A 13,154-nucleotide genomic window follows, 5' to 3' on the forward strand; every position below is an offset into this window, starting at 1 on the left:
AATGACTGATCTGACGCTTACATCATTCCAGGAATTGCGGGACGAATATGGGATGCCACGGTCCTAATTTTTAGATATCTGCAGTTTGAACATGCGCTGGCGCCTGGTCTGGAGGGCCTGGAATTTCTCCCCAACTTCAGTCCCATTGAAGCAAAGGTCTTTATGGGGGAATTGCCTGACCGGAAGATCTCCCGTATAGACCAAACGTTAGTCATTCATTGTTCCACAAACCTGCAGCAGCTCAAGACAGCATGGGAGGAGGATGTGGGCGATATGGAAGAAGAAGATTGGGTGGAGGCGATAGAAAGCCCATGAGGGGGGCCGCCATAGCAATGCCCCTGCGACTGATACAATTCAAATAACTACATTGAGTATAATTCACTAGAGTGCGTGTGTGGAGGGCAGGCATGATTGCATCCCTGGAGTGTATTCGGTGTAGGTTCCGTCATTGGCTGCAGGGCGGACTGGGATGGATTTTTGCATGGGGCTTGAACAGCCGGCCTTCCTTGCCAGGGGGTGCCCCCGCAAACATTATAACATTTGGAAAAAGTGGGCGGAGTACCCCGGATTGGACCTGGATTCGCCGCCGGAAGGAGATGTTCGTTTGCCGGACTGAGGGGAATGTGTGGAGGCTGGGCTCTGAAAGTTGGCTGTTGGCTGATGGGCTAGGTGTATAGTCCCAGTGCCGTAATCCTTGTTCTTGGGTGGCATGAGCGCAATGGGGTGGGGGAGGGGATTGTTCTGATATATTTTTGTCATTTATAAAAATCAACGTCATTTGTGTTGATTAATTGATGTGTGCAGCAGTCTCCTGGTTACTGAGCTATGCAGCCTATATAAGCCGTGACAAATAACGTTTGTTTAAAAAAAAAAACAATGAAGCAAACTGCATATTTTCTTACTAAATATCACCATACGTAGGGCTTTCCTGACATTTTGTGTCAATCAAAGTAGTGAAAATACAATATAATGCAATTGAGCAATTCACACCATCATGCAAATAATTCCTTAATACGAATCAAAGTATGTGCTTGGTCTAGACTTGCATCATATTGGAAATTCACTTACTTTCTTGAGGCAATGTTGTAATTGGAGGAGTATCTACTGGTAGAACATTTCCACAAAATAGGAAAAGCATGGTGCTTGAAATTATATCACTAATTACATACACGAATGACAAAATGCACACCAAGTTAATACTGAAAGTTAAAGTTTCATCAAATTTTCAGTCCTTTTACGTGCAGTCCAAAAATTGTGGTTTTTGCCCTGCAAACTCTTCCATGACAATTCAAAAAAGGGTGGTGCGTAATGACTTGGCACTCCCTTTCAGACGCACAGCTGAATTCCTTAAATAAAGGTTACTTCATTTTTTCTTTACTCTTTCCTTTAATGCCAATATCCAATCCTTTAGACAATATAGTTCTGAGGTGACAATCACATTGTGTAAAATGGGGGGAAACATGTCATAGAAACTTTTATAGACCACGCAGTGACAAAATTAGAATTTAACAGATGTAATAGGCCATATGGTGTAATGCTGTTTTTTAAAATATTTGCAATGAAATCCCTGATGTAGGGCAGATGAATTGCCCAAAATGCATTGTATTAAGGATGACTAAAGAGAACTCGTCGTGTTGCAGTAAGAAAAGGCCTGCACGGGCAAACTGCATCAATTGAAAAATTGAGAATACATTGAACTGCCGATCATATGATTGTCACCTCAGAACTATTTTGTCTAAATGATTGGATATTGGCAATAAAGGAAAGAGTAAAGAAAAAATGAAGTAACCTTTATTTAAGGAATTCAGCTGTGCGTCTGAAAGGGAGAGCCAAGTCATGACGCTCCACCGTTGTTTGAAATTATATTACTACAGATGTATTTGTCTAGAAATTGGATGATTTTCCATAACAGTCATTTATAACTGTGGCACTATATACCTGAATGGCAGATATAAAGGGAGCAGATGAGGGAGGGCATAGGGAAGAAATATTGCACTGAGTCTTGTTCTCTCACCATAAACACTATGGTGATCCAAGAAGGTTACTCACCTGATTCAAAGAGTGCATCATAAATTAGATCTAAATAGGTTTGGCTCTGATAGCTGTGTCTGTTGAGACTTGAACTATATTACGATAATACAAAAAGTAAAAACTTAATGAATGTATTTCCACACACACACACACTGGCTTCACATTCTCTGCCAATAGCCTCCTTATGCTACACTCTACTGCTCAGTAAACCACCACCTTCTTCCCAGATCATTCTCAACACCTATATAAAAATCAAGATTTGACAAACACCAATAGAACCAAAATTCTCATCAGCCATTCATGGAGCTAGGAGGATCACACAAACCTATAATAAATCAATGATGTCTTCAGTCATTATTTCATTTCACACCACCCACCTGGCACAGTATATAGACCAGCATGACAGCTTACACAAGCGATCTGTATTCATGGTATGAGGGTTTTAGTAAAAATAAATTAACATTCAGGTTCCAAACACTTCTCTATGTAACATAGTAAAAAACACCTTAGTAGTTACATCACCAGTGTGATGTTGTAGTAATGTTAAGTCAGTCAAGAAGTTTTTTAACAAAATTAATACCATACCATTGGATTAGCATATATTAGAAAAAACATAATGCTTCCTTTTTGGGGTTTGTTCTGGCAAACCAAGTCTTTGGACAGCTTCATCAAAACATTTGTTTTTTATGATGCAAATACGACAAATGCTGTTCAAACAAGTCCCTTTGTACTTTGATTAAGAATAATGAAAATGCTGGAAGTCTGAAAACTGTGATTTGGCAATAACCAGCTCCTGCTTGTGCTGTGTAATTGAAAGTAGGGTCTTTTCAGCAGGCAGATTGCCCTCGCTGAGCCGGCAGTGTCTACCGCCGGCCCGGCAGGGGCAATCCGCCCGCCATCCTAATAGGGCCCAAAGTGTGGTACCGGTCTGGAAAAAGATATATTTTATAATCTGTAATAAGGATAGCAAAGCAAGAAATGTAAGATATGATCCGCTATATAAATTATGGATAGAAAGAAAGGCTAATCATTTTATCCTGGCATGATCTGAAACAAATCATTTAAGATAACCCTTCAAAAATGCAATGGTGATGACTGTGATATAGTCACTTTTAGCTTCAGCTGTGTTTATTTTTTATGTGTGGTGCATTTCATCAGGTTAGGTGCTCTTGGCAACATGTCTATCAACAACTGAAATACTTTAAATTGCTTGAAGACACTTATGGGACTTCTTAAGGTAAGTGAATGCTCATGTAAAATACGCTGAGTGTTCTTTACTAATGTGTAAAGCAATTAACAACTGTACCCATTAACACCTCAAATGTACTCTTTTAACATCAACTAAAGGAGTATAGGAGGAATGCAGAAGTAAAGAGTAGCAAAGGAAAATAACTATGTGCCAGGAGTAAGAAATACTGGTTCGAAAACACTATTTTACAATTTGCAACTAGTTTTTTTTGCAACCAATATGGAATTTGACAAACAAACCTATTTACTAAATGTGAGTTCATACAATTTTTACCATTTCAAAGTGGTCTGTCGCACAACCTATCCCATGAATATTAATGATTACTCTAATTAGTGGCCATTACAGGGATTATGGCCTGATAATTGCATCCTGTTATTCTTAAAGAAAAGGGTGTTGTGTTTTAAAAAAAGGGTTACTTTTTTAAACTTTGTTTGAGAATTGGCTGTGGTTCCCAGGACCACTGCTTACTCTCCAAGAAACGTTGTTTATTCTCAAAGGGAAAGGGGATAAAGGGGACCACTTTCCTTTTGCAAATGGGTTACCACCACAACTCGGGATTCAATAATATGTATCAAAAAGATTACAGTTGCAATCCAGATACATGATTTGGTAATTCAGTATTTAGAAGTGTCTTTCACAACACACACCTTCCAAATACTGAATCGATATGGGCCTCAATCACATTTTAGTAGTTGTTAAAAGTTTAGTTATTCCTAAAATGGGATTGCTACATCAGAAAATTCATTTTTGCTGTCATAAACTCTGAATCAGAGGGCTTGCAACCATGAAAATGCTTTGCATCCCCCCCAATTTTTAAACATATGGTTGTGTGCCTGATCAATAAGTGATGTGAGTCACCCATGAATCCTTAAGTTGGAGTTATTTCTAGGTCTGTTGGCAGAGTGTCATAATCAGGCTTGTTCATTTTCTATCATCCATTCAATTATATTTTGTTGCCTTGAGTGGGCATTAACATTTCTTTACCAGGGTCTTCTTTTTTTTCTTAATTTTTCATCACAATGCACCTCACTACTCACATATTGAAGAAAGTGTTTCCCTCTGCATTTATAAAGCTAAACTTGATGTTTTTTTCTGTTGCTCGTAGAAGGGAACCGGAAAGTTGGCATTCAGAGTAAAATACTTAGGATCATATTTAACTCTGATAAATCTGCTACAGAGTTTAGTAGCTTAACTATCCCATGGTTATTAAGCATAAGCATACCGTCACTGTTTCATTAAACTAGTCAACAATACTATTGCAATTTCTTGAACAATGTATGACAAATTTGAAGTTCATTGTGCTTTTTGATGGTCTAGTCTACAGGTGGATGTGTTTACTTCTGGTGCTACACGTTTACTTTCATTTTCTGAATTGCTACCCAGGGGTATTCACTGAGGGTGATGAGTCATTTGAAGTAATAATGCACATGTGAAATGTAGTCAAACTATAGCAAATATCGCAAATATTTTATGTCAATAGATACTGAATTTAGTGCAAGATCCCAACTCATTTTTATTATGTAATAAATAAGCAATGTTAAACAATTCCTAGAAATTAAACACTTGACATATACCATCTTTATGTATAGTAATCAAAGACTCTGAAAGAATGATACCAATATGCAATATTTAATAAATAGTTTACTTTGTTAAATAATGATAGATTGTGGCTATGATTGAACTGTACATATATCATTCAGAATAGAAAAACATACAATGGCACAACAGTTACATAGAAAAGATTGAATATTTAACAGTTTTACAGGTATAGATCTAAATGCGGCAACTGCCATTTTGGATAACAAAAATGGTCTTTGAGTCAAACTAGATAATGAAGTCCTATCAAACTAAGCCAAACCATATAATGTTATCTGTGTTAAGTGAAACATTAGAAATGATTGCCCCAGAAATGACAAAACAAATTCTCAAACAAATGTAATTCCAAAACTGAAAGGATAGAAAGCATAATGTTCTGAAAGATTAAAAAAGGATACTTTTCTATCTAAAGGCTATGGAAAATTGAAATTCTACTCTCAGAGTGTTTCATATCTGACAAATACATTTCCCATCAAAATCTGTTTGAAGGAAAATTAAGGCTGAACTTGTGTTATCTTTTATGTGAAAATGTATTTTTCAAATAAGGTAAAACAAAATTGGGTAATTGAAATTTTAAATATATTTTTTCAAATTGAACATTTCAAGAAAAACTATTTTCAACCTTTTGCTTTCTAGCTTACACAATATCTTAGTTATCAAAGCGTTATCCTTACAGCTGACCTCCTCCTAAACGTTGCATCTTGTAAAAGCTGTAAAATAAAATATTAACTTGTTACAGTCATGACATAACACATGACTTTACGTATTGAATAATTGAAGTAAAAACTCAGAAGCAATCTGGTTCTGACTTTAAAGTCAATATTTTTTCTGGAACATTGTTCAAAACTATGAAGGGCTGTGGCCTATTTCCTAAATACAGACAATGGACCTGCTTGAGCTTCTTGAGAAAATATATTACTATTGTACCACAGTTTCAAGAGTGTACTAATCAATTCATATATTTTTAAATGTTTGGCCTTCTATTTTTGGTTGGTTTATTATTATTTTAAGGCAGTATTGGTTTATCATTGTTTTTTGCATGTTATTTTTCTGGACAATTTTGATTATTGATGGAATTTATTGCTTTATGGATTTTAAAATGTCTACCACTTTTTAATATATATGGCATGGGTTTCTTCAGATATGTGACACAATACATTAATAAACCAATCAATTTTATTAGTTTAACAACTATTGGTCCTTGTGTTTTCCAATTCATTGTTAACTTCCATATTTTTAATGCCAATGTTTTTGTGGCTTAGGCAACATTTAAACTCTATTCTCATGATTAGTAATGATAGTAGAAAGATAGCTCTTGTAGGAACTCATTCATATGGTATCATTCTTCCAATTTGCCTGTACATCCTTACTTGATAGGATTTGAAACATTGTATTAAATGTTATTTAGGCAAGCTAGGACAATACATGCAGCATGTATTTTTTTTGTTGCAGAGTTTTATATAGCGCAAACTTGACCTGAATTGGATATCAGAGCGCTTTACATAGCACCAGTTAGGTTACATGAGGACACACAATTTTGATGTTGACAATTGTTTATATCACAATGCTTTATATCACACAATTTAAAATGTACCACTGTCATTGGAAAGCTTTGCAAAATTGTCAGTGAAAGTGATCAGCATACTTTGGGGTGCTTTTTAATCTCTTTGCCATGATGTCACCAAACCTTTGGGGAGTTTGCTAAAGGTCCTTTTATACGTTCTCTTGCAAACATATACTTAGGTTGATGATGCAAAACTTCTTTGCAAGATGTGCATGACATCTGAAATAGACTTTTGAAACAATTAGTGGAGGGAGGATTGTGTTAATTAATTGTATCCAATCTTTAGATATGTTCACTGGCATCAATCCAATATGTTCGATTGAACCCTCTATAACCCAGGGTTCAAAATCTCACTATTACAGGAGCTTGATTATTCCTTTGTGCCCATACTTTCTCTAAGATCGGTCAAATAGGCATTAAAGATAGTTTGCTGCTCTAGAACAATTATACACAGCTCATTTCAATCTGCCAAATTCCAGGCAAACCTGGCCAAGTAATGGTAGAGGGAGATTTGAATGTGTTCAATAGATGACTATGTCAAATCAGAATTCTTTCTTTATAAAAGTCCATAAAGTGAGTAACATTATAGTTGCTTATTTTGCAACATGTATTGCAAGAGAATACGGCATGTGAGTCATATAAATATTCACCTGTGGGCATATATCGCTATATTTCTGTCACTAACATCCCAGAAGCTTGTATTATATTAAATGCTAACCTAGTGGTGTAAAAATTAAAGTCTTACCATACTTGCATATGGTTTGATTATTAGTCACATTGGATTTATTAATTTTGAAGCTGGTACACAGTAGTTATACTTCATAGTTAACATAAGTAAATACTTATCTATGATATCATCTTATCTTTGAATCACTGTAAAATAGTTCTCACATGTCAGATGAAAAGTTGTTTTTTTATTACCAAATAGACATCTAACAAATATTGACAATTTCTTTAGGAAAATAAATCATCTCTTTCTTATGAGGACTTTCACACAGATATAAGAGGCCAAAACTATTAAAAGAGTCTCATTAAAATATGATAATGAGTGCCTGGATTTCGTTAAAGGTTTATGAGGGATGGCATTCAGCAGATGATGTCCAATTCATGGGTCTTAGGCCATTATGTTTCAAAGCTTCTCCCCATGGACATAGCATTTGTAATACTCTTTCATACATAATACTTTTCATATTCATTGTAATACTGTGGCAATCAGAAAGTTTGAATATAATTTGCAACTCACCTTATTAGCAAAGAGCCATTTATTCACAGATGAATTCAAGTAAATTCTGTTCAGCCTTCACAGACTAAGCCAGTCAACATGTTTTTTAACAAAATGAACACTATACCATTGGAATAGCATATACTAGGAAGAACATAATGGTTCATGTTTGGGATTTGTTCTGAGAAACCAAGTCTATGGAAAGCTTTATCAAACCATGAGATTTTCTTTGCTGCAAATATGGCAAATGCTGATCACAAGCAGTCCCTCAATAGTGTGTGCTTTGGTTCAACAAGAATGAAAATGCTGGGCATGTGAAAACTGTGATTTGGTAGTAACCAACTCCCACTTGTCCTGTGTAATTCAAAGTAGTAATCAAATAAGACATGACTTCAAAAAATGGATTTTGGTTGGGAGACTTTTTCTGACAAATATTGAGTTTGAGAGTGTAGCATGTATATGTTGCACAATGGTCTTAAATTCTATTGGTCCTATACCTGCCTGTGTGCCCCCATCAACCTTTGTGTACATAATCGAGTTGAAAAACAACTGAAATGTGTTTTTTGTATCAATATTAGTAACATTTTAAGGTTCTTTACAGCAATCTGAGTATAGACTGTGAACATCTTGTGGTAGATTTAGGAATTCCATTTTTGAAATCAATGAATAAATGTTCTAAAAGTTGCACTATAGTCACACCAGATGGTCTGACAGATGTAGCCTTTCAACATAAAGTGTGGTAGCAGTCCGGTAAAAGATACATTGTATGCTTTGTAATAAGGATAGCAAAACAAGATACGTAAACTATGATCCTCTATATAGATTATAGATAGAAAGAAAGGCTAATCCTTTTATCCTGGCATGATCTGAAACAAATAATTTAAGAGAGCCCTTGGAAAATAAATAGCTATGACTGTGATATAGTCACTTTTAGCATCAGCTGTGTTCATATTTAATTTATGTTCAGTGCATTTTATAAGGCTAGCTGCTCTTGGCAACATGTCTATCAATGACATAAATACTTGAATATGCTTGAAGACACCGATGGGACTTGTTAACGTTAGTCAATGTTTCTGTAAAATATGCTGAATGCTCTTTACTAATGAGTAAAGAAATTAGTAAATGTACCCAATAACACCTCAAATGATCTGTTTTAACAGAGACTAAAGGTGCATAGGAAGAATGCAGAAGTAAAGAGTAGCATAGGAAAATAACTATTGGCCAGGAGTATTAAATACTGGTTGCAAAACAATATTTTACAACTAGTATTTTTGCAACCAGTATGGATCTTGACAAACAAACCTATGTACTAAATGTCAGTTCCTACAATTCCACTTCAAAGTGGTCTATAACACATTCTATCTCATGAATATTAATGATTACTCTAACTCGTTGCCATTACAGGGTAGATGGCCTGCAAATTGCATCATGTTGTCCTGTTGTCCTCAAAGAAAATGGTGTTGTGTTTTAAAAAAGGATTAGTTTTAAAAAGTTTGTTTGAGAGTTGGCTGTGGTTCCCAGGACCACTGCTTATTTTCCAAGGAGCTTTTTTTATTTATTTCCTTTGGCAAATGGGCTACCACCTGAAGATTACAGTTGCAAGACATAGATACATCACTTGCTGAATCAGTATTTAGAAGGGCCTTTCACAACACACACCTTCCAAATACAGAATCAGTAGGGGCCTTAATGCCTTTTTAGTAGTTGTTAAAAGTTTACTTATTCCTAAAATGGGGTTGCTACGTCAGAAAATGCATTTTTGCTGTCATAAATTCTGAATCAGAGAGCTTGCAACCATTAAAATGCTTTATACATCTGTCCCCAAATTCTTTAATATATGGACAGACCATTTACCCATCCCATAACTATTGTTTGCACACAACCTGGTATGCTTTAACACTGGGCAACAAACACTATGGTGAAAATAGCATTAGCACTTTTTCTATGAAATGACTATCTGCAGTTCTGGGCAATATGCTTTAAATTGATTCAATTACTAATCACTATGTAGAGAGGCAAAGATGCAATCTTATTTAAATGACCCAATGGATACATTGAGAGGTGTCTAATATCGATGTTTCTCTTGCAATACATGAAAATGGAACAACTGTGACTATCCACATAATTTGTTGCCACTGCAATGACCACTTGAAGGTTTCAGGGGCTTATTACAAGAGTACACGCGTTGGCGGTCCAACAACCGCACCATTGCGGAGCCGCAAGCAGTATTACAAGTTTGGCAGTCAGACTGCCACAGAACCGCTGTGACTGCCAGGAATTCAGGGTCTCACTGCAGTCTCACAGCAGTCAGGAGCCACAATATGCTATCTTGTCACAGCCTTTTTCATGGTGGTAAACCCGTAATGAAGAGGGTGGCGAGAGGCAACTAAGGGGTCCCCAAAAGGGCCCCCTGCCGCTCATTGGCCTGGGAGTACTACATACAGGCGGGCACATGTTGTGCCCATCTGGAAAGGAACGCCCAGTTTCAGCAAGGTGTGGCATGCATGCCACATTGTGCAGGAATGTGCAGTCCGCACTCTAATGGCCGCGATCTCCATGTTAGGTTCTCCTATGAGCTTAACAGACTGTAGCCAGCAGACCACCGTAGTACCACCTGCCTGACCAGGATTACACTTAGATTTTGGCAGACAGATGCACTATGGATTATGGGGGTCCTCCAGCAGTTGGTGTGGTGCCGCCACCACTGGAGGACTGCCAGCTGCATAATAAGGCTCTAAATTAACAACTGGTCAAGTACCAATTATTTCTAGATTTTTCTGTATTTCCAAGTCAGAGCATTTTTGCTGGAACATTATATGCTTTTATCCAGATTGTGTCTATAGCCTATAGAAACAGAAGTCACTTCACAGTTCTAATGTAAGATAAGTGGTGACTTAGAATGATGGCAATACACAAATCAGGCTAAATTACAAACTGAAAAGTGGCCAATTGAAAAAAAATATTTTGACTACTCATTAAGTTTGATGAGATCTACTTGTTCTGTAGTGAAATATTAAAGATATTTATTTCTATGTAGTTATATTTATTACATGTTGCATAAATAAATATGGTGGCCGTGGTCAAAGATGAAAAATTTGACTTGGCAGCAGTGCTGCCCATGCATAATTTTATTTCTGTTACCAACATTGTCAATATTCCGATATTCAATCAATGAAATATTACCCAGAACTTGCAATGTGAAGAATTAGCAACATATTGGCAAAACCATGTTAAGCAATGGAACATTTAGGGGGCGATTACGATGTCGTACTATGTCTCGTAAACGGGTCCGACCGATTCCAGTGGGCGATCCAGCCCATCTCATTAGGATGCGATCGCACACTGTTCAATCGCATACTGACATTGGCATTACGTTTGGAAACTGGCCATAATACATGTTCCCACAGACAAATGGGAGGTGTTGTTCATCCCTGCACCCCGTGGCAGGCACCTCAAGGTGCCTGCCATGGGGTGCAGGGATCAACAGGGGGGACCATGTGTGCCTCCCCGTCCCCCAACCGGAGGCCACACACACAAGGGATCCCTGCTGGGAGCCCCCAAACACACTTTATGACATGGTTTCCATGTTGGATAGGCCAGCATAGAAAACATTCAGGAAACTGGGCATCGTAACCCTAAGGGCAGAAAGGGCCGCCCTTTGGATTACAAGCTGGTTCCAACTGGCCGACTTGCTTGTGAGCCCATCGGAAGCAAGCTGGAATGACTGGTCAGTTTCAATTCTGACTGACTAATACATAATCAGCTGGTCGGAAATGAAACTGACAATGGGGGTCAGTAATCATCCGATCCGTGGTCGGAATATTTCCAACTTTCATCGTAATAGGCCCTTTAGTGTTTATGGCAGTGGATTTGCATCAATTAAGTGAAAAGTGAGCTTGGCAGCAATCAAATAAAAACATTTTAATGATTGACAAACTAAAACATGTATGACAATGCAAATAGATTTGAGAGAGTAGAAATTCTTCTAACTAACATTTTTGTTATACGGTTTCAGCAGTTTTCTTTCTCTAGGTGGATATTAAATTTGATAAAATTCTTTATTTGTCATGTCTCTTTTTCCTTTTTTCTCTTTTTAAATAGTTCTACCTTGTTTTTCTGTGATAAATGACATGTAACCATATAGTTGGACTTGACCCCTCTGCAGGGTCACCCCCAAAGATTGTGCCTTCACCTCTACTGTTTTCTTAAATCAATTTTGTTGGCAGTAGGATTCTGTGCACTTTACAACCACTAACCAGTGTTAAAGTACTTGTGATCTTTTTCTCTCTAAAATATGGTAAAATTGGCCCGTGGAAAATTGGCACATTTAATTTACTTCTGAGTCCCAAGTATATGGTTCTACATGTACCCAGAACATGCAAATTAAATTATACTAGTGGGCCTGCAGCCCTCATTGAGCCACCCAATAAAGTAGTACTGAAAACAAGTCTCATGTCTGCTATTTAAAGATAAAGTAAAAGATATAGCATCTGCCAGACCTATACCATCACATTTAATTGCTAGGCATATACCATCAATTTTAATACATTTAAGTCACCCCAGGGTAGGCTCTAAACAGCCCATAGGGCAGGGTGTATGGTTTATAAAATGCAAGTTTTACTTGTACTGGTAGTGAAAACCCCTTACATTTGTTTTTCACTGCTGTAAACCCTACCTCTCCCATAAGATAATATTGGGTTACCTTATTATATTTTATAAGTGCTAACTTTTGTGTGGGTTTAGGTCGAAATTTCAGTCATGTTTGGACTCGAGTGAATTGTAATTTATAATCTTCTTTAACTGACTATAATTCTGAAAATGCCTCTTTAGAAAAAAGGGATGTTTCTGCCAAAAAGCTTCTAAGGTTTCCTAGGAGTTTCAAGCTGCACGGGAGTGCTAATGGCTCCTTCATTAAGAATGTATTTTGGGCCTAGCCAATAAACAAATAGGGGACTAGTTTTGAGAGGATGGACCATCCTGCCAGGATGGATGGGGCAGAGCTGTTCTGTGCCCCACTTACTTTTCAAAGAACTTGCCTACAGCACACACAAAAAATAATAGTCTTTTTTGGCCCTGGACTTTTGGAGCCGTGGCAGGGGAAGCAAATATCTTTCCAGAACCAAATGTTGGAGTAGGATAGACAATTTTCCCACTTCAAAGGATGGTACCAGGTTAAATATTGAAACTTTTCCTTTGATACCAGGCTACCTGAATGACTTTAAGGGTCAGGTGGCTGACCTCCTGTTCTGAGTTAGAACGACACAACAAGCTCCAGTGGCCTCGTGTAGCTGCCCAGCTCACGTGCTGTAACTGGGCCTGCCTGAGACCTGCTGGCCTCTGCTAGAGAGAGTCCTTGAACCCCAAGAGGTAGCTCCCCAGGCACTGAACATTTGGCCGGAATCAGAGTGCCCTCCCCTACAAGACAAGGAGAAACCTGAGGTTTTTGACTCTGTGTGATGTACTTTGAGAAGGTAACATTTTCAGCTGGACTA

This window comes from Lissotriton vulgaris, chromosome 3_1, assembly GCF_964263255.1.
Source record: "Lissotriton vulgaris chromosome 3_1, aLisVul1.2, whole genome shotgun sequence".
Taxonomy (NCBI): domain Eukaryota; kingdom Metazoa; phylum Chordata; class Amphibia; order Caudata; family Salamandridae; genus Lissotriton; species Lissotriton vulgaris.